Source organism: Ranitomeya imitator, chromosome 1 (assembly GCF_032444005.1).
Source record: "Ranitomeya imitator isolate aRanImi1 chromosome 1, aRanImi1.pri, whole genome shotgun sequence".
NCBI lineage: Eukaryota > Metazoa > Chordata > Amphibia > Anura > Dendrobatidae > Ranitomeya > Ranitomeya imitator.
In genome coordinates, this window is record NC_091282.1 from 809,712,479 (window position 1) to 809,734,958 (window position 22,480).

At 46.5% G+C, this 22,480-nt stretch overlaps 1 protein-coding gene and 1 long non-coding RNA gene across 3 annotated transcripts in view; one reads left to right on the forward strand and one right to left on the reverse strand.

Moving 5' to 3' along the window:
* Window positions 1–428, reverse strand: part of LOC138649136 (uncharacterized) — a 263,601-nt gene extending 263,173 nt beyond the window's left edge. The window contains exon 1 of the long non-coding RNA XR_011315245.1: window positions 339–428. This is a non-coding gene — a long non-coding RNA (uncharacterized lncRNA). The remainder of the gene's footprint in view (window positions 1–338) is intronic.
* LOC138649125 (acetylgalactosaminyl-O-glycosyl-glycoprotein beta-1,3-N-acetylglucosaminyltransferase-like) overlaps window positions 1–22,480 on the forward strand; it is a 207,653-nt gene that overhangs the window by 26,018 nt on the left and 159,155 nt on the right. The gene's annotated exons all lie outside the window — the stretch shown is intronic.

Sequence of the window (22,480 nt, forward strand, 5' to 3'; positions counted from 1 at the left end):
GTGGTTGTGTGAGCATTTGGTGAGTTTGAGACTTTTATTTTCCTTGTCTGTATACCCTGTTCATTGTTGTGTTTATACACTGGTGCAGTCCTCCTCCCTGGGGGGGAGAGGGGGCCATTTATAGGGCCTGCACAGGAGACAGGAAGACGCGGGTGGCTCGGGCCTCCTAACCATCATAGGTACCCCCGAGATAAGGGAAAGCCAGGGCCCCATTAAAGTGGTAGGGACAGGTGCGGGTTCCAATACGCCCTCCTGCCCCTTTAACGCCGCTTACGGCGTGACATATGTACAAGGTAATTATAAAAATAACAGGGGTTAAATGAGAAATCAACACTTACATGTGTTCAGAGCATTGCAGGCAACCAGGCTAGTTTCCATATGTCCCAATGCATCAGGCTAGCCGTCAGGGCTTCCCAGGTAAAACTCTGCTGACTCTGAAGGCTGGGCAAAGTGGAGTCATTTAAATAACCACAGCCTGTGACATCACCAACAGGGCTGGTTTACTCAGACCCTCCTCTATCTTCAGCCTTCTAGTTTTCTCCAACAATTCTTATAATTTGTGTATTTTCGGTCCAGAACATGTCAGAATCATAACACACCCAGCATTCACCTTATTTTAACATTGGCATTTTAAGGAGACCAAATTTGGCTTGATGCGATGCATAGTTCCAGAGAAATCCATACTCTGTCCCTGTTGAAACTAGAAGCCCGTGTTTACCGTGATGGATAGACGCGCCGATGGACTTTAGCAATATGTATTTAATATTCTCCTAGCTCACGTCGTTGGCCCAATATCTTATCATATTAGAACAGAGACCCTCATGGACTTTGGACAACTTCTATACCAGTTATAGCTGGACAGATGGGAGGGGGGAAGTAAGTTGCTCCAAGCTTGGAATTTATGGCCAGGGCAATAAAAACCTCTTCTACACATAGATTCTGAAACACAGAGGGAAGGGAGGGCTGTTTAGCCCGCAGCATGACTTTGACAGGCAACCTCCAAAATCATATTATATTTCATACAATCTCGTGACACCCGGTCTCTGCCCACCCCTAGTTCGGGTAGGCCTGGGTCCCACTCTGTGGCATAAAGGGTCTGTATGGCGTCCCTGGGGTATGCGCGCCCAACGCCCTCGTGGCGTGGGGGCGTCTATGGGCTGGGCCACATCAGCGGCTGCAGCTGACAGTGACAGATCCACAATGAACTTCTGGAGTGAGTTTGCTGCACTGAAAGTAAAGGGGCCGAATAATATTGCACGCCCCACTTTTCAGTTTTTGAATTTCAACAAAAATATAAAATAACCAATAAATTTCATTCAACTTCACAATTGTGTTCCACTTGTTGATTCTTCACCAAAAATTTACATTTGGTATCTTTATGTTTGAAGCATGATATGTGGGAAAAGGTTGAAAAGTTCCAGGGAGCCGAATACTTTCGCAAGGCACTGTATATCTATCCTGCTGCCCCCTTTATATCCAGCCTTGTCCTTTTTTCCTGCCCCCCATATATCTGTCCTGCCGCCCTGCTTACATCCAGCCTGGTCCTTTTTTCCTGCTCCCCATATATCCATCCTGGTCCTTTTTTCCTGCCCCCCATATATCCATCCTGCCGTCCCACCTATATCCATCTTGGTCTTATTTTCCTGCCCTCCATATATCCATCCTGCTGTCCCCGTTATATCCATTCTGGTCCTTTTTTCCTGCCCCCCATATATGCATCCTGGTCCTTTTTTCCTGCTTCCCATATATCCATTCTGCCGCCCCTTATATCCATCTTGGTAATTTATTTCTGCCCCCCATATATCCATCCTGCCACCCCGGTTATATCCATCTTGGTCCTTTTTTCCTGCCCCCATATCCTTATCCTAGCTTCATGGAGACAGAGACAGAGAGACAGACAGAGAGACAGACAGATGGAGAAAGACAGAGACAGACAGAGACAGACAGGAAACTGAGAGACAGAGAGAGACACACAGAGACAGACACAGACAGAGACAAAACCAGACAGAGACAGACAAAGAAACAGACAGACAGAGGCACAGAGAGACAGACACAGAGAGACAGGCAAAAACAAAAAAGATTCCTCTTACCTTCCTGCGCTCCCGGCGGCGTCCTCCTCCTCTCTGCAAGTTGGTGCACACATAGTAAAATGGCCGCCGACCTAGCAGAGGCCGGCAGCTGATGTGCGTCCGTCGCATGTGGAGCATAACAACTGATGTTACATGCCGGTGGCAACGGGCACACATTTGACAGATAGGATCAGGACGCGTGCTGTGGCGGTTCAGGTAATGACCGCTGCATGCACGCGCCTCTACACAGTCTCTGTCTGCACTTTTAAAGGGCACGTGCCCCTAAAAACCACATTTTTTTTCTTCATCTTCTCACCTGCCCCCATAGACAAGAGCCCACCACAGTTTTCCCCGATTCCCCACCAGTCCAGTCCGACCCTATGCATAGCTCCCAATCTACTGTATATCCTTGTATGTATGGCTCCCCATCCCTGTCCTTCTATGCATGGCTCCGTCCCCATCCCTGTCCTTCTATGCATGGCTCCCCATCCCTGTCCTTCTATACATGGCTCCCCATCCCTGTCCTTCTATGCATGGTTCCCCATCCCTCTATGCATGTCTTCTTATCCCCTATCCTTGTAGGCATGGGTCCTTATCCCCTATCCCTGTATGCATGGATCCCCATCCCTGTCCTTGTATGCACGACTCCCTGTCCCTGTCCTTTTATGCATTGTTCCTATAAAAAAAATACATCCTACTTACCTTCCCTGCGCACCCTCGCTGCATCTTGTTCTGTGCCACAAGCTCTTCCGGCCGAGCGATCACGTGCACGTGTCCCCGCTCTTTAAGGTAATAGAGGTGAATATTCCAGCGCAGTGAATATTCATTTTTCTTTAGCAGCGGGCACAGGATTTAGCCACAGCCGCCAGCTCCGGCCTCTGTGACCCGCTGCTCTGCCGCTTCCCGGCTTATACACGAGAAGACTCATGGCTGTACTACTCAATACTGAGCAAAGGGTCTGAATATTTATGGTCATGTGATATTTCAGTTTTTCTTTTTTATTAAATTTGCAAAAATTGTTACATTTCTATTTTTCTCTTTTTTTCAGTCAAGATGGGGTGCGGAATGCACATTAATGTGAAAAAATGAACTTTTTTGAATTTACCAAATGGCTGCAATGAAACAAAGAGTGAAAAATTTAAAGGAGTCTGAATACTTTTCATACCCACTGTATTTCAGTTTTTCTTTTTTAATAAATTTGCAAAAATTACTACATTTCTGTTTTTTTTCAGCCAAGATGGGGTGCAAAGTGTACATTAATGAGAAAAAAATTAACTTTTTTGAATTTACCAAATGGCTGTAATGAAACAAAGAGTGAAAAATTTAAAGGGGTCTGAATACTTTCCATACCCACTGTAGGTCTTCTGTCACCCGGGGCAAAAATTCAGTTTGGCGCCCCCATCTCTCAAGCACATATACGCCTTGCAGACTTCTAGCTGCTCTTCCTAATTCTATCAAGGGTAAAGCTCAAGGCAGGGTATACATACAAAATAAATCAATTAAACGAAAATTATATACAAAACAACATTTCTCAATTATAGCTACTACGTATACCAACATGGCCTGAGTAGCGGAAATTTTATAAGCAGAAAAAGAGAATAAAAGGAACCGAATCCATGCCCAAATTAAATAATGATGAATTTATTAAAGAAATGGTACACCATCTGGTGAGGGAGGGGGATACCAAACAGAAGGACACTACAACAGGAGACGGAAAAGTATTTATACAATATATTAAGATGCCTCATGATAATGCATAGGTCAACAATATAAACAAATACATACATGGCACCAATAGTAGCAAATTAGTATCCACAGGAAATGCGGCAAGTGTGTGCATAGAAGTACACAGTAAAAATAATATTAAGGTGCAAGTACAGGGTTACTAAAGGTAAAGATAGCAACCGCTAATGAATATTCAAAGACTAGAATGCATGCTGCTGATATTTCATGCTATAATTATGGCCACAAACAACATTACCTGTGGGTGATATAAAAGACCGTCTCCTGGATGCGCCCGACCCCGACGTGCGTTTCGGCGTTAGCCTTTGTCAGGGGGTGGCGTCATCCAGAAGAGGGAAGGTATTTATAGCAAGAGCACCCAATGATCAGCAGGAACGAGTGTTTGAGCGACGCGCACGACCATTGGATGTTGCCATGGCACCATCCGCCGCCAGCCCCCGTGATCCCTGACGCCGCGATCAGCTGACACGGCCACGAGGGACGTGACGTCGGCAGGCAGAGGCACCAGGAGCACAACGGAGATGTGCGTACCACTTGGCCCGCTGTCATTGGTGGATAAGAAGCACGTGATTGGAAGGTCCTGGAAGGTAAAGAAGAATGTGAAAAAGAGATGCAGGTCCTTGTGTAAATTAAATACTAAGGGGAGTGCACGTGAGATTGAATGCGAGGATTGCTGGGAACATCATGATTAGGGTTGAGCAAAACGGATCGAACAATTTCAAAAATCGCCGACTTTTGGCAAAGTAGGGTTTCGTGAAATCCGACCCGATCCTAGTGTGGGATCGGCTGCTATGACCTGGTGGTTAGGAGCACACGACCTGATAGTTAAACTCATACAGGACGAGCTCTGGGATGTGGGAGCTCTGCTGACCGCAAACCCTAATCCTATCGCACACACTAAAAATAGCCGTGGAGCGCTCCTGATGCTCCCTAGGCACCTCATCACAGCCTCAGAGCTAGCTAGCCCTAGAGATAGAAAATAAAGCCTACCTTGCCTCAGAGAAATTCCCCAAAGGAATAGGCAGCCCCTTACATATAATGACTGTGAGTAAAGATGAAAGTCACAAACGCAGAAATTAAATAGGTTTCAGCAAAGGGAGGCCAGACTTACTAAATAGACAGAGGATAGGAAAGGAATCTTTGCGGTCAGCACAAAAACTTACAAAAGACCACGCAGAGTGTGCAAAAGGGTCCTCCGCACCGACTCACGGTGCGGGGTGCCACTCTGCATCCCAAAGCTTCCAGCTAGCAAGACAAAATCAGGATAACCAGCTGGACAAAGAAACAATGAGCAAAAATAACAATAAGGAACTTAGCTTCTGCAGGAGAAGACAGGTCACCAGGCAGATCCAGGAGCGAACTGAACCAATGCTAAAACATTGACAGCTGGCATGGAGTAACGATCTGAGTGGAGTTAAATAGAGAAGCCAACCAAAGGATAAACCACGTCACCTGTGTAAGGAACCTCAGAAGCAGCAGCTTCACACATAGCCACCAGAGGGAGCCCATAGACAGAACTTGCCGAAGTACCATTCATGACCACAGGAGGGAGTTCGACAACAGAATTCACAACTGTACCCCCCCCTTGAGGAGGGGTCACCGAAACCTCACCAGAGCCCCCAGGCCGATCAGGATGAGCCAAATGAAAGGCACGAACAAGATCGGCAGCATGAACATCAGAGGCAAAAACCCAGGAATTATCTTCTTGACCATAACCCTTCCACTTGACTAGGTACTGGAGTTTCCGTCTCGAAACACGAGAATCCAAAATCTTCTCCACCACAAACTCCAACTCCCCCTCGACCAACACCGGGGCAGGAGGATCAACGGAGGGAACCATAGGCGCCACGTATCTCCGCAACAACGACCTATGGAACACATTATGGATGGCAAAAGAAGCTGGAAGATCCAAACGAAATGACACAGGATTAAGAACCTCAGAAATCTTATATGGTCCAATGAAATGAGGCTTAAACTTAGGAGAGGAAACCTTCATAGGAACGTGACGAGATGACAACCAAATCAAATCCCCAACACGAAGTCGGGGACCAACACAACGCCGGCGGTTAGCGAAACGTTGAGCCTTCTCCTGGGACAATGTCAAATTGTCCACCACATGAGTCCAAATCTGCTGCAACCTGTCCACCACCGCATCCACACCAGGACAGTCCGAATGCTCAACCTGCCCTGAAGAGAAACGAGGATGGAAACCAGAATTGCAGAAAAAAGGAGAAACTAAAGTAGCCGAGCTGGCCCGATTATTAAGGGCGAACTCAGCCAAAGGCAAGAAGGACACCCAATCATCCTGATCAGCAGAAACAAAGCATCTCAGATATGTCTCCAAAGTCTGATTAGTTCGTTCGGTTTGGCCATTAGTCTGAGGATGGAAAGCTGAAGAAAAAGACAAATCAATGCCCATCTTAGCGCAAAAGGACCGCCAAAACCTCGAAACAAACTGGGAACCTCTGTCCGAGACGATGTTCTCCGGAATGCCATGCAAACGAACCACATGCTGGAAAAACAATGGAACCAAATCAGAGGAGGAAGGCAGTTTAGATAAGGGTACCAAATGGACCATCTTAGAGAAGCGATCACAAACCACCCAAATGACCGACATCTTTTGAGAAACAGGGAGATCAGAAATAAAATCCATGGAAATATGCGCCCAGGGCCTCTTCGGAATCGGCAAGGGCAAAAGCAACCCACTGGCAGAGAACAGCAGGGCTTAGCCCGAGCACAAATCCCACAGGACTGCACAAAAGAACGCACATCCCGTGACAAAAAAGGCCACCAAAAAGATCTAGCCACCAAATCTCTGGTACCAAAGATTCCAGGATGACCAGCCAATACTGAACAATGAATCTCCGAGATAACTCTACTAGTCCATCTATCAGGGACAAACAGTTTCTTCGTAGGACAACGGTCAGGTCTATCAGCCTGAAACTTTTGCAGCACACGCCGCAAATCAGGGGAAATAGCTGACAAAATTCCCCCTTCTTTAAGAACACCCGCCGGCTCCGGAACACCCGGAGAGTCAGGCACAAAACTCCCTGACAGGGCATCAGCCCTCACATTCTTAGATCTTGGAAGGTATGAAACCACAAAATCAAAACGGGAGAAAAAGAGCAACCATCGAGCCTGTCTAGGATTCAACCGTTTGGCAGACTCGAGATAAGTCAAATTCTTGTGATCCGTCAAGACCACCACGCGATGTTTAGCTCCTTCAAGCCAATGTCGCCACTCCTCGAATGCCCACTTCATGGCCAACAACTCCCGATTGCCCACATCATAATTGCGCTCAGCAGGCGAGAATTTTCTAGAAAAGAAGGCACAGGGTTTCATCACCGAGCCATCAGAACTTCTTTGCGACAAAACAGCCCCTGCTCCAATTTCAGAAGCATCAACCTCCACCTGAAAAGGGAGCGAAACATCTGGCTGGCACAACACAGGGGCAGAAGAAAAACGACGCGTCAACCCCTGAAAAGCCGCTACAGCCGCAGAGGACCAATTGACCACATCAGCACCTTTTTTGGTCAAATCAGTCAACGGTTTAGCAATACTGGAAAAGTTAGCGATGAAGCGACGATAAAAATTAGCAAAGCCCAGGAACTTCTGCAAGCTCTTCTCAGATGTCGGCTGAGTCCAATCGTAAATGGCCTGAACTTTAACAGGATCCATCTCGATAGTAGAAGGGGAAAAAATGAAACCCAAAAATGAAACCTTCTGAACTCCAAAGAGACACTTTGACCCCTTCACAAACAAGGAATTCGCACGAAGGACCTGGAACACCATTCTGACCTGCTTCACATGAGACTCCCAATCATCCGAAAAGACCAAAATGTCATCCAAATATACAATCATAAATCTATCCAGGTACTCTCGGAAGATGTCATGCATAAAGGACTGAAACACAGATGGAGCATTAGAAAGCCCGAATGGCATAACCAGGTATTCAAAATGGCCCTCGGGCGTATTAAATGCTGTTTTCCATTCATCACCCTGTTTAATTCGCACAAGATTATACGCCCCTCGAAGATCTATCTTGGTGAACCAACTAGCCCCCTTAATCCGAGCAAATAAATCAGACAGCAGCAGCAAAGGATACTGAAATTTGACTGTGATCTTATTAAGAAGGCGGTAATCAATACAAGGTCTCAAAGAACCATCCTTCTTGGCCACAAAAAAGAACCCTGCTCCTAATGGTGACGACGATGGACGAATATGTCCCTTCTCCAAGGATTCCTTTATATAACTCCGCATAGCAGCGTGCTCTGGCACAGATAAATTAAACAGACGGCCGTTAGGAAACTTACTACCAGGAATCAAATTAATAGCACAGTCACAATCCCTATGAGGAGGTAGGGCACCAGATTTGGGCTCTTCAAATACATCCCGGTAATCTGATAAAAACTCAGGGACTTCAGAAGGAGTGGAAGGCGAAATTGACAGCAATGGAACATCACCATGTACCCCCTGACAACCCCAGCTGGACACAGACATAGATTTCCAATCCAACACTGGATTATGGACCTGTAGCCATGGCAACCCCAAAACGACGACATCATGCAGATTATGCAACACCAAAAAGCGAATATCCTCCTGATGTGCAGGAGCCATGCACATGGTCAATTGAGTCCAGTACTGAGGCTTATTCTTGGCCAAAGGCGTAGCATCAATTCCTCTCAATGGAATAGGATACTGCAAGGGCTCCAAGAAAAAACCACAGCGCCTGGCAAACTCCAAGTCCATCAAATTCAGGGCAGCGCCTGAATCCACAAATGCCATTACAGAATAGGACGACAGAGAGCAAATCAGAGTAACGGACAAAAGAAATTTAGACTGTACCGTACCAATGGTGGCAGACCTAGCGAACCGCTTAGTGCGCTTAGGACAATCGGAGATAGCATGAGTGGATTCACCACAGTAAAAACACAGCCCATTCCGATGTCTGTGTTCTTGCCGTTCAGCTCTAGTCAAAGTCCTATCACATTGCATAGGCTCAGGCCTATGCTCAGAGAATACCGCCAGATGGTGCACAGCTTTGCGCTCACGCATGCGCCGATCGATCTGAATGGCCAAGGACATAGACTCATTCAGACCAGCAGGCGTGGGAAATCCCACCATTACATCCTTAAGGGCTTCAGAAAGACCCTTTCTGAAAATTGCCACCAGGGCACATTCATTCCACTGAGTAAGCACAGACCACTTTCTAAACTTCTGACAGTACACCTCCGCTTCATCCTGACCCTGACACAAAGCCAGCAAGATTTTCTCTGCCTGATCCACTGAATTTGGTTCATCATAAAGCAATCCAAGCGCCAGAAAAAACGCATCTACATCTCGCAATGCAGGATCTCCTGGCGCAAGGGAAAATGCCCAGTCTTGAGGGTCACCACGCAACAAAGAAATAATGATTTTTACTTGTTGAACGGGGTCACCAGAGGAGCGGGGTTTCAAAGCTAGAAACAGTTTACAATTATTTTTGAAATTCAAGAATCTAGATCTATCCCCAGAAAATAAATCAGGAATAGGAAATCTAGGCTCTAACATAGGATTCTGAACCACAAAATCTTGAATGTTTTGTACCCTTGCAGTGAGATGATCCACACAAGAGGATAGACCCTGAATGTCCATCTCTACACCTGTGTCCTGAACCACCCAAAGGTCTAGGGGAAAAGAAAGACAAAACACAGTGCAAAGAAAAAAAAATGGTCTCAGAAGTCCTCTTATCTCTCTATTGAGATGCATTAATACTTTGGGCCAGCTGTACTGTTATGACCTGGTGGTTAGGAGCACCCGACCTGATAGTTAAACTCATACAGGACGAGCTCTGGGATGTGGGAGCTCTGCTGACCGCAAACCCTAATCCTATCGCACACACTAAAAATAGCCGTGGAGCGCTCCTGACGCTCCCTAGGCGCCTCGTCACAGCCTCAGAGCTAGCTAGCCCTAGAGATAGAAAATAAAGCCTACCTTGCCTCAGAGAAATTCCCCAAAGGAATAGGCAGCCCCCCACATATAATGACTGTGAGTAAAGATGAAAGTCACAAACGCAGAAATGAAATAGGTTTCAGCAAAGGGAGGCCAGACTTACTAAATAGACAGAGGATAGGAAAGGAATCTTTGCGGTCAGCACAAAAACCTACAAAAGACCACGCAGAGTGTGCAAAAGGGTCCTCCGCACCGACTCACGGTGCGGGGTGCCACTCTGCATCCCAGAGCTTCCAGCTAGCAAGACAAAATCAGGATAACCAGCTGGACAAAGAAACAATGAGCAAAAATAACAATAAGGAACTTAGCTTCTGCAGGAGAAGACAGGTCACCAGGCAGATCCAGAAGCGAACTGAACCAATGCTAAAACATTGACAGCTGGCATGGAGTAACGATCTGAGTGGAGTTAAATAGAGAAGCCAACCAAAGGATAAACCACGTCACCTGTGTAAGGAACCTCAGAAGCAGCAGCTTCACTCATAGCCACCAGAGGGAGCCCATAGACAGAACTTGCCGAAGTACCATTCACGACCACAGGAGGGAGTTCGACAACAGAATTCACAACAATCGGCCATGAGGTCGGCGATCTTTGTGCCAAAGTCGCATTTTGTATGGAGGATGCAGAGTGTGGGCAGCGTGATGACATAGGTCTCGGTCACCACCATCTTAGAGAAGGGCATTACAGTGATTGGCTTGCTTTCTGCGGCGTCACAGGGGCTATAAAGGGGCGTGCACGCCGACCGCCATCTTACTCCTGCCAATCTTAGCATAGAGAGAGGTTGCTGCAGCTTCATCACAAGAAGAGATATAGTTAGGGAGGGAAGATTAACCCCGAAACTGCTTGTGCTGTAGCGATTTCCACTGTCCAACACCACTTTTTCTTTGCAGGGACAGTGGAGTTTTTTTTTTGTGCATGATCACTGTAGCTTATTAGGCTGCCCTATAAGGCTCCCTGATAGCTGCATTGCTGTTTGGACGTCGCTGTGCAAACCAACTGCTTTTTTAAAAGCAAAAATCCTGTTGCTCCTTTCTGCACAGTTCTCTTGTTTCTTTGTCCATACTTTTGTGTGCAGCAGTCCTTTTTATTGCTGCCATACTTGTCCTGAGATCATTGTAGGGAGATTGAAATTGTACTACAGCCTTTGTATTTTTTTAAATATCTGCCAGCCACGTTCTGCCACTTACATTGTGTAGTGTAATACACAGGGCCTGTTTTTCTGCTGCAGTCTCCCCCCCAAAAAAGGGAGATTTAAATTGACAACAAGTTTCTATACGTCATTTCTGTTTGTCGCATATCTGCAAGCCACGTTGTGCCACTTACATTGTGTAGTGTAATACACAGGGCCTGTTTTTGCTGCAGTCTGCCCCCCCCAAAAAAGGGAGATTTAAATTGCCAACAAGTTTCTACATGTCAGTTCTGTTTGTCGCATATCTGCAAGCCACATTGTGCCACTTACATTGTGTAGTGTAATACACAGGGCCTGTTTTTTGCTGCAGACTCTCCCCGCAAAAAAGGGAGATTTAAATTGCCAACAAGTTTCAATACGTCAGTTCTGTTTGTCGTATATCTGCCAGCCACGTTCTGCCACTTACATTGTGTAGTGTAATGTTGTGAATTCTGCTCTTGGGTTCCCTCTGGTGGTTGTAGGTGGGAATGCAGTTGTCTCTGAGTCACAGTCCTGGCCAGGTGTATCTGATAATTACAATCCGGACTGGGATATTTAGGGGTGCTGGATCCTTTAGCCCTTTCCAGTTGTCAATGTTCCTTGTGAAGTGATGGATCACTTTCTGGCTTCTCCTGCCTGCTGCCAAATTCAGCAAAGATAAGTGTTTGGTTTTTTTGTATCTGTGGCACACTGCTGTGTGCTTGTTTCAGTTTTATTCCTGCTCTGATTGTAGGATTCACTGGAGTTGCAGATTTACGCTTCTACATCTATTAGTTAGATGTAGGAAGTTTTTGTAATTTCTGCTGTGGATGTTTTTGAAGGGTTTTATACTGACCGCACAGAACTCTGTCCTATCCTGTCTTATCTAGCTAGTGTGGCCTCCTGTGCTAAATCCTGTTTTCTGCCTGTGTATGTTTTTTCCTCTCCGACTCACCGCCAATATTTGTGGGGGGCTGTCTATCCTTTGGGGATTTTCTCTGAGGCAAGATAGGAATTCCTATTTCCATTTTTAGGGGTAATTAGTCCTCCGGCTGTGACGAGGTGTCTAGGTTTGTTAGGTACACTCCACGGCTACTTCTAGTTGCGGTGTTAAGTTCAGGATTGTGGTCAGTACAGTGGCCACATTCTCCAGTGAAAGTTCTCATGCAGCTCCAAGGTCACCGGATCATAACAGTACAACTGGCCAACAATGAGTTAAATGCATCTCAGAAGAAGGGAAGGAAGCTCTTGAGCCATTTTTTTTTCTCCAGTCTGTTTTGTGTTCTCCTCCCTCTTAATATCTGGGTGGCTGAGGAGCCTGGTGCAAGCATGAATGTTCAGGATTTAGCTTCTCGTGTAGACCAGATTGCTGCTAGGGTGCAAGGTATTTCTGACTATATTATTCGGACTCCTGCTTTAGAACCAAAGATTCCTACTCCTGATTTGTTTTCTGGTGACAGGTCTAAATTTTTGAGTTTCAAAAACAACTGTAATCTTTTTTTTGCCCTGAGACCTCGATCCTCTGGTGATTCCATTCAGCAGGTAAAGATCGTTATCTCACTGCTGCGTGGCGACCCGCAGGAGTGGGCATTTTCCCTGGAATCTGGGAATCCAGCTTTGCTTAATATTTACTCTTTTTTCAGGCTTTAGGAATATTGTATGATGAACCTAATTCTGTGGATCAAGCTGAGAAGACCTTGTTGGCCCTGTCTCAGGGTCAAGAGGCGGCAGAATTGTATTGTCAGAAATTCAGAAAATGGTCTGTGTTGACTAAATGGAATAATGATGCTTTAGCGGCAATTTTCAGAAGGGGGCTTTCTGAATCCGTTAAAGATGTTATGGTGGTTTCCCACGCCTTCCGGTCTGAGTGAATCTATGTCTCTGGCCATTCAGATTGACCGACGCCTGCGGGAGCGCAGAACTGTGCACGCTGTGGCGTTATCCTCAGAGCAAATTCCTGAGCCTATGCAATGTGATAGAGTTCTGTCTAGAACGGAACAACAAGGTTTCAGACGTCAAAATAGGTTGTGTTATTATTGTGGCGATGCTTCTCATGTAATTTCTGTCTGCCCTAAGTGGACAAAGAGGATCGCCAGTTCAATTACCATCAGTCCTGTACAACCTAAATTTTTGTTATCTGTGTCCTTGATCTGCTCATTGTCATCATTTTCTGTCATGGCGTTTGTGGATTCAGGCGCCGCCTTGAATTTAATGGATTTTGAGTTTGCCAAGCGTTGTGGTTTTCCTTTGCAGCCTTTGCAGAACCCTATTCCTTTAAGGGGCATTGATGCTACACCCTTGGCTAAAAATAAGCCCCAGTTTTGGACACAGGTAACCATGCGCATAGCACCAGCCCATCAGGAAGATTGTCGATTTCTGGTGTTGCATAACTTGCATGATGTTGTCGTGCTGGGTTTTCCGTGGTTGCAGGTACATAATCCTGGGTTGGACTGGAAGTCCATGTCTGTGATTAGTTGGGGTTGTCAGGGGGTTCATAATGATGTTCCTTTGATGTCAATCTCCTCTTCTTCACCTTCTGAGATTCCAGAGTTTTTGTCTGATTTTCAGGATGTATTCGATGAGCCCAAGTCCAGTTTCCTTCCACCGCACAGGGACTGTGATTGTGCTATTGACTTGATTCCAGGCTGTAAGTTTCCTAAGGGTCGACTTTTCAACCTATCTGTGCCTGAACATACCGCCATGCGGAGCTATATTAAGGAGTCTTTGGAGAAAGGGCATATTCGACCATCTTCTTCACCGTTGGGAGCGGGGTTCTTTTTTGTTGCTAAAAAAGATGGTTCCTTGAGACCCTGTATAGATTATCGCCTCTTGAATAAAATCACGGTCAAGTTTCAATACCCTTTACCTTTGCTTTCCAATTTATTTGCTAGGATTAAGGGAGCTAGTTGGTTTACTAAGATTGACCTTCGAGGGGCATATAATCTTGTTCGTATTAAGCAGGGTGATGAATGGAAAACTGCGTTTAATACGCCCGAAGGCCATTTTGAATACCTTGTGATGCCATTCGGACTCTCTAATGCTCCATCTGTTTTTCAGTCCTTTATGCATGATATTTTCCGGACTTATCTTGATAAATTCTTGATTGTATATTTGGACGATATTTTGATTTTTTCCGATGATTGGGAGTCTCATGTGCAACAGGTCAGGATGGTATTTCAGATCTTTCATGACAATGCCCTGTTTGTGAAAGGGTCTAAGTGTCTCTTTGGGGTGCAGAAAGTCTCTTTTTTGGGCTTCATTTTTTCTCCCTCGTCTATAGAGATGGATCTGGTTAAGGTTCAGGCCATTCATGATTGGATTCAGCCCACATCCGTGAAGAGCCTTCAGAAATTTTTGGGTTTTGCAAATTTTTATCGCCGTTTCATTGCTAATTTTTCTAGCGTGGTTAAACCCTTGACCGATTTGACGAAGAAAGGCGCTGATATGGCGAATTGGTCCTCTGCAGCTGTCTCTGCCTTTCAGGAGCTTAAACGTCGATTTACTTCTGCTCCAGTGTTGCGACAACCAGATGTTTCTCTTCCGTTTCAGGTTGAGGTTGACGCTTCTGAGATTGGGGCAGGGGCCGTTTTGTCTCAGAGGGATCCTGTTGGTTCCTTAATGAAACCGTGTGCCTTCTTTTCCCGTAAATTTTCGCCTGCTGAACACAATTATGATGTCGGCAATCGGGAGTTGTTGGCTATGAAGTGGGCGTTTGAGGAGTGGCGACATTGGCTTGAGGTAGCTAAGCACCATATTGTGGTCTTGACCGATCATAAGAATTTGATTTACCTCGAGTCTGCTAGACGGCTGAATCCTAGACAGGCTTGATGGTCCTTGTTTTTTTCCCGTTTTGATTTCATGGTCTCGTACCTTCCGGTTTCTAAGAATATTAAGGCTGATGCCCTCTCTAGGAGTTTTTTGCCTGATTCTCCTGAGGTCTTGGAGCCGGTCGGTATTCTGAAAGAAGGGGTGGTCCTTTCTGCCATTTCCCCTGATTTACGACAAACTCTTCAGGAATTTCAGGCTGACAGACCTGACCGCTGTCTTGTGGGGAAATTGTTTGTTCCTGACAGATGGACTAGTAGAGTGATTTCTGAGGTTCACTGTTCCGTGTTGGCTGGTCATCCTGGCATTTTTGGTACCAGAGATTTGGTTGGTAGGTCCTTTTGGTGGCCTTCATTGTCACGTGATGTGCGTTCTTTTGTGCAGTCCTGTGGGATTTGTGCACGGGCTAAGCCATGTTGTTCCCGTGCTAGTGGGTTGCTTTTGCCATTGCCAATTCCTGAGAGGCCCTGGACGCATATTTCGATGGATTTTATTTCTGATCTTCCGGTCTCCCAGAGGATGTCGGTTATCTGGGTTGTTTGTGACTGGTTCTCTAAGATGGTTCATTTGGTGCCCTTGCCTAAATTGCCTTCCTCTTCAGATTTGGTTCCGTTGTTTTTTCAGCATGTGGTTCGTTTGCATGGTATTCCGGAGAATATTGTGTCCGATAGAGGTTCCCAGTTTGTTTCTAGGTTTTGGCAGGCCTTTTGTGCCAGGCTGGGCATTGATTTATCTTTTTCTTCTGCATTTCATCCTCAGACAAATGGCCAGACCGAGCGCACTAATCAGACCTTGGAGACTTATTTGAGATGCTTTGAGTCTGCTGATCAGGATGATTGGGTGGCTTTCTTGCCATTGGCCGAGTTTGCCCTTAATAATCGGGCTAGTTCTGCTACCTTGGTTTCGCCTTTCTTTTGTAATTTTGGTTTTCATCCTCGTTTTTCTTCTGGGCAGGTTGAGCCTTCTGACTGTCCTGGTGTGGATTCTGTGGTGGACAGGTTGCAGCAGATTTGGGCTCATGTGGTGGACAAGTTGGTGTTGTCTCAAGAGGAGGCTCAACGTTTTGCTAATCGTCGTCGGTGTGTTGGTTCCCGGCTTCGGGTTGGGGATCTGGTCTGGTTGTCCTCCCGTCATGTTCCTATGAAGGTTTCTTCTCCTAAGTTTAAGCCTCGGTTTATTGGTCCTTATAGGATTTCTGAGATTATTAATCCGGTGTCTTTTCGACTGGCGCTTCCGGCCTCTTTTGCTATCCATAATGTCTTCCATAGAACTTTGTTGCGGAAATATGTGGAGCCCGTTGTTCCCTCTGTTGATCCTCCAGCCCCTGTGTTGGTTGATGGGGAGTTGGAATATGTTGTTGAGAAGATTTTGGATTCCCGTTTTTCGAGAAGGAAGCTTCAGTACCTGGTCAAATGGAAGGGTTATGGCCAGGAGGATAATTCTTGGGTTTTTGCCTCTGATGTCCATGCTGCTGATTTGGTCCGTGCCTTTCATCTGGCTCGTCCTGATCGTCCTGGGGGCTCTGGTGAGGGTTCGGTGACCCCTCCTCAAGGGGGGGTACTGTTGTGAATTCTGCTCTTGGGTTCCCTCCGGTGGTTGTAGGTGGGAATGCAGTTGTCTCTGAGTCACAGTCCTGGCCAGGTGTATCTGATAATTACAATTCGGACTGGGATATTTAGGTGTGCTGGATCCTTTAGCCCTTGCCAGTTGTCAATGTTCCTTGTGAAGTGATGGATCACGTTCTGGCTTCTCCTGCCTGCTGCCAAATTCAGCAAAGATAAGTGTTTGGTTTTTTTGTACCTGTGACACACTGCTGTGTGCTTGTTTCAGTTTTATTCCTGCTCTGATTGTAGGATTCACTGGAGTTGCAGATTTACGCTTCTACATCTATTAGTTAGATGTAGGAAGTTTTTGTAATTTCTGCTGTGGATGTTTTTGAAGGGTTTTATACTGACCGCACAGAACTCTGTCCTATCCTGTCCTATCTAGCTAGTGTGGCCTCCTGTGCTAAATCCTGTTTTCTGCCTGTGTATGTTTTTTCCTCTCCAACTCACCGCCAATATTTGTGGGGGGCTGTCTATCCTTTGGGGATTTTCTCTGAGGCAAGATAGTATTCCTATTTCCATTTTTAGGGGTAATTAGTCCTCCGGCTGTGACGAGGTGTCTAGGTTTGTTAGGTACACTCCATGGCTACTTCTAGTTGCGGTGTTAAGTTCAGGATTGTGGTCAGTACAGTGGCCACCTTCTCCAGTGAAAGTTCTCATGCAGCTCCAAGGTCACCGGATCATAACAGTGTAATACACAGGGCCTGTTTTTTGCTGCAGTCTCCCCCCCCCCAAAAAAAAGGGAGATTTAAATTGCTAACAAGTTTCTATACGTCAGTTCTGTTTGTCGTATATCTGCCAGCCACGTTCTGCTAGTTACATTGTGTAGTGTAATACACAGGGCCTGTTTTTTGCTGCAGTCTCCCCCCCAAAAAGGGAGATTTAAATTGCTAACAAGTTTCTATACGTCAGTTCTGTTTGTCGTATATCTGCCAGCCACGTTCTGCTAGTTACATTGTGTAGTGTAATACACAGGGCCTGTTTTGTGCTGCAGTCTCCCCCCAAAAAAGGGAGATTTAAATTGCCAACAAGTTTATATACACCTTCTACCTTGTTTAACAGTACCATATAATGATTGTTATTTTGGTTAGATATTCCCAAAAAATGAGGAAGTCTGGTGGAAGAGTCCGTGGTGGTGGTGGTGGAGCATCTGGTGGTAGTGGGAAAAGCAAAATAGCACCTAAGGCTGGAGGTGTTGAGCCAGCGTCATCGTCTGGCTACACAAGGCCTCGAAGGCTCCCTTATCTGGGAGTATGAAAACCGCTTTTAAAGCCGGAGCAGCAGGAAAAAGTTTTGGCTTTCCTTGCCGACTCAGCCTCTAGCTCTTTCGCCTCCTCTTCAGAAAGTTCAAAATATAAAAGCAGCAAGTCAGTGGATGCTCCTAGTCAGGAAAAAGTAGCTTCCTTGTGTCCTTCACCCAAAGCAAAAGTGAAGGATGCGGCAGGCGACACTACAGTTTTCTCCATGGAGCTCTTTACACATACCGTGCCAGGGTTAGAAAGGGAAATAGTTAACAGTACATTACAAGATGAATCGGACATGGAGTGCACAGATGCACAGCCACAGCTAGATTATTATGCTGTTCCATTGACTCAGATCACTACATTGCCCTCGCAGTGTACTGAGCCAGAATCTGACCCTGATGAGACTATGGTGCCCCATCCCGAACGCTATAGCACGTTACACGGTGACACAGAGGAAGGTGCACATGACATTGAAGAGGAGGTGATAGATGACCCAGTTGTTGACCCAGATTGGCAGCCATTGGGGGAACAGGGTGCCGCTGGCAGTAGCTCTGAAGCAGATGAGGATGATCCGCAGCAGGCATCTACATCGCAACAGCTTTCATCTGGCAGGCCCGTATCTGGCCAAAAACGTTTGACAAAACCAAAAACACTTTTAGGACAGCGTGGCCATCTGGTGAAAGGAGAACAGCGTGCAATGCCTGAAAAGGTATTCGATAGTAGGAAGAGAGCAGTGTGGGAATTTTTTAACCAAGATCCGAATGATCAGCGCAAAGTTATCTGTAAAAAATGCTCAAAGACCTTTAGCAGTGGGAAGAATGTCCAAAATTTAAATACAACGTGCATGCTTAGACATTTAACCAGCATGCACTTGCAAGCCTGGACTAACTACCAAACGTCCCGTACTGTTGGTGCACCCGCTCAGAATGAAGGTAGTCAGCAATGCTACATTGCTTCCCTCACTGTAAGCCCACCGGTTAGGACACCCCCAACAGCAAATGTGAAGGTATCGTCGCAAGGCCAAAGCAGTCAGGGAATCACAAGGTTCTTGGTAGGAAACACTGTATGTAGGCCAACATCAAGAATACCAGCACCAACCCTCTCTCAATCTGCCATGTCCACCACCACCCCGATAGTTCCACCATATGCAGCTCTCCAGTCCAGCTCACCCAACAAGAGACTCTCGTTAGGAAAAGGAAGTACTCATCCTCTCATCCGCGTACACAGAGTTTGAACGCCCACATTGCTAGACTAATCTCGTTAGAGATGATGCCCTACCGGTTGGCTGAATGCGAAGCTTTCAAAGCCCTGATGGCCTACGCAGTACCACGCTATGACCTACCCAGTCGACACTTCTTTGCGAGAAAAGCCATCCCAGCCCTCCACCAGCATGTCAAAGACCACATTGTCCATGCACTGAGGCAATCAGTCAGTAGAAAGGTGCACCTCACAACAGATGCATGGACCAGTAGGCATGGCCAGGGACGTTACGTGTCCATCACGGCGCACTGGGTTAATGTGGTGGATGCAGGGTCCACAGGGGACAGCCATAGTGGGACAGTTCTGCCTAGCCCACTGTCAAGGAAACAGTTGGCAGTAGGCGTTCAACACCCCTCCTCCTCCTCCAGAAGCGAAAGCTCGTCCACAGAGCGCAGTCGCCCGACCACTCCATCTGCAGCTGCCAGTGTTGCACACGAGGTGTCACATTATGGAACAGCTAGTGGTAAGCATCAGCAAGCTGTGTTAGAAATGAAGTGTTTGGGCGACAACAGACACACCGCGGAAGTACTGGCAGAGTACTTGTGGCAAGAAACTCAGTCATGGCTGGGCAGTGTACATATTGAGGCAGGCACGGTAGTCAGTGATAACGGAAAGAATTTTATGGCTGCCATAGCCATTTCAGAACTGAAACACATACCTTGCCTGGCTCACACCTTGAACCTGGTGGTGCAGTGCTTCCTGAAAAATTATCCGGGGTTACCTGTTATGACCTGGTGGTCAGCACAATAATGGACCTGGTGGTTAAGAGCACACGGAATGACCTGATAGTTACTAAAAATAAGGACGAGCTCTGGGACGTGGGAACTCTGCTGACCGCAATCCCTAAACCTATCAAACACACTAGAAATAGCCGTGGATTGCGCCTAACGCTCCCTATGCAACTCGGCACAGCCTAAGAAACTAGCTAGCCCTGAAGATAGAAAAATAAAGCCTACCTTGCCTCAGAGAAATTCCCCAAAGGAAAAGGCAGCCCCCCACATATAATGACTGTGAGTAAAGATGAAAATACAAACACAGAGATGAAATAGATTTAGCAAAGTGAGGCCCGACTTACTGAACAGACCGAGGATAGGAAAGGTTACTTTGCGGTCAGCACAAAAACTTACAAAAAGACCACGCAGAGGGCGCAAAAAGACCCTCCACACCGACTCACGGTGCGGAGGCGCTCCCTCTGCGTCCCAGAGCTTCCAGCAAGCAAGACAACAAATTAAATAGCAAGCTGGACAGAAAAAAATAGCAAACCAAAGAAATACAAGCTGGAACTTAGCTTCTGATGGGAAGACAGGTCACAAGAACGATCCAGGAGTGAACAGACCAATACTGGAACATTGACAGGTGGCATGGAGCAAAGATCTAAGTGGAGTTAAATAGAGCAGCAGCTAACGAATTAACCTCAACCTGAAACGGAAGCGAAACATCTGGCTGCCACAACACAGGGGCAGAAGAAAAACGACGCTTCAACTCCTGAAAAGCCTCTACAGCCGCAGAAGACCAATTGACCACATCAGCACCCTTCTTGGTCAAATCAGTCAACGGTTTAGCAACAGTAGAAAAATTAGCGATGAAGCGCCGATAAAAATTAGCAAAGCCCTGAAATTTTTGCAGCACCCGCCGCAAATCAGGGGAGATGGCAGACAAAATTACCCCCTCTTTGAGAATACCCGCCGGCTCAGGAACACCCGGAGAGTCAGGCACAAAACTACTTGATAACGACCTATGGAACACATTATGGATGGCAAAAGAAGCAGGAAGGGCCAAACGAAATGACACAGGATTGATAACCTCACCAGAGCCCCCAGGCCGACCAGGATGAGCCAAATGAAAGGCACGAACCAGATCGGCAGCATGAATATCAGAGGCAAAAACCCACCAGAGGAAGTCCATGGACAGAACCAGCCGAAGTACCATTCATGACCACAGGAGGGAGCCCGACAACAGAATTCACAACAGTTACCAGCCCTGCTCCTGAAGGTGCGAAGACTTTGCTCGCACATCCGCTGGTCGCCCGTACACTCCAGCCGTATGCTGAACCATCAGCGATCGCTGAAGCTTCCCCAGCACCGCCTAATAATCGATGTTGCAACAAGGTGGAACTCCACACTGCACATGCTTCAGAGGCTGTGCGAACAGAGGCGTGCTGTAATGTATTTGTGGGAGGATACACATACACGGGCAGGCAGTTGGATGGCAGACATGGAGTTGTCTGGTGTGCAGTGGTCGAAGCTACAAGACCTCTGTCAAGTCCTTCAGTGTTTTAAGGAATGCACACAGCTGGGAAGTGCAGACGACGCCATCATAAGCATAAGCATCCCACTAATGCGTCTGCTGATGCAAAGTTTGACGCACATTAAGGAGCAGGCATCTGCGGCCGAGGAGGAGGGAAGCCTTGATGACAGTCAGCCATTGTCTGCTCAGGGAACTCTCCTGGACGAGGTGGCAGACGAAGAGGAGGAGGAGGATGATGGGGATGAATATTTATGGGAGGAGGATGCTTCTCAAGGGGCAATAGAAACTGGTGGCGTTGCAAGGTCAGGTACAGGGTTTTTGCGGGAGACAAGTGATGTTGATTTGCAAGAAAGTGCTCAACCCAGCACAAGCAGTGAATTGACACCTGGAACATTGGCCCACATGGCTGATTATGCCTTGCGTATCCTAAAAAGGAACCCCAGCATTATAAAAATGATGACCGATGACGATTACTGGTTGGCCTGCCTCCTGGATCCACAATATAAAGGGAAATTACAAAATATCATGCCACATGAGAACCTTGAGCAAATATTGGCTACCAAACAAGCAACTGTTGTAGACCGTTTGGTTCAGGCATTCCCAGCACACAGCAGTGGTGATCGCTCTCACACGAGCTGTAGGGGGCAACATGGCAGAGGTGTTGTTAGAGGTGCACAAATCAGAAGTGGCGTTGGACAGAGGGGTTTTATGACCAGGTTGTGGATTGATTTTGCAATGACCGCAGACACGACAGGTACTACTGCATCAATTCAAAGTGACAGGAGACAGCATTTGTCCAGTATGGTTACGAACTATTTTTCCTCCCTTATCGATGTTCTCCCTCACAGGTCATTCCCTTTGATTACTGGGCATCAAAAATAGACAGAGAAAAGAAAAAAAAAAGTTGAATTCCAGCTCCTTAAAACATGACGTTTATTGTATCCAAATAAAAAATCCAAATGTCCATGGTGTGCAACCTCCCACCGGTAAGTGCCTGGGATGACAGAGATAAACGGCTACGCGTTTCGATCGGAGTGATCTTTATCAAAGATCTCTGATGATTGGATCGTCTTCCTGCAGCGGAGTTCCGTGCACCTGCGGTGATTTACCGGTGAGCTGGCTACAAACTCCTTTTCTCTTTGTGATCAAAAATAGACACCTGGCCTGAATTGGCAGAATATGCATTACAGGAGCTCGCTTGCCCAGCTGCTAGTGTGCTATCAGAAAGAGTCTTCAGTGCTGCTGGTTCAATACTGACCGAAAAATGGACTCGTCTGGCTACCCGAAATGTTGATGATCTAACCTTCATTAAAATGAACCAATCATGGATTTCAAATTATTTTGCCCCACCT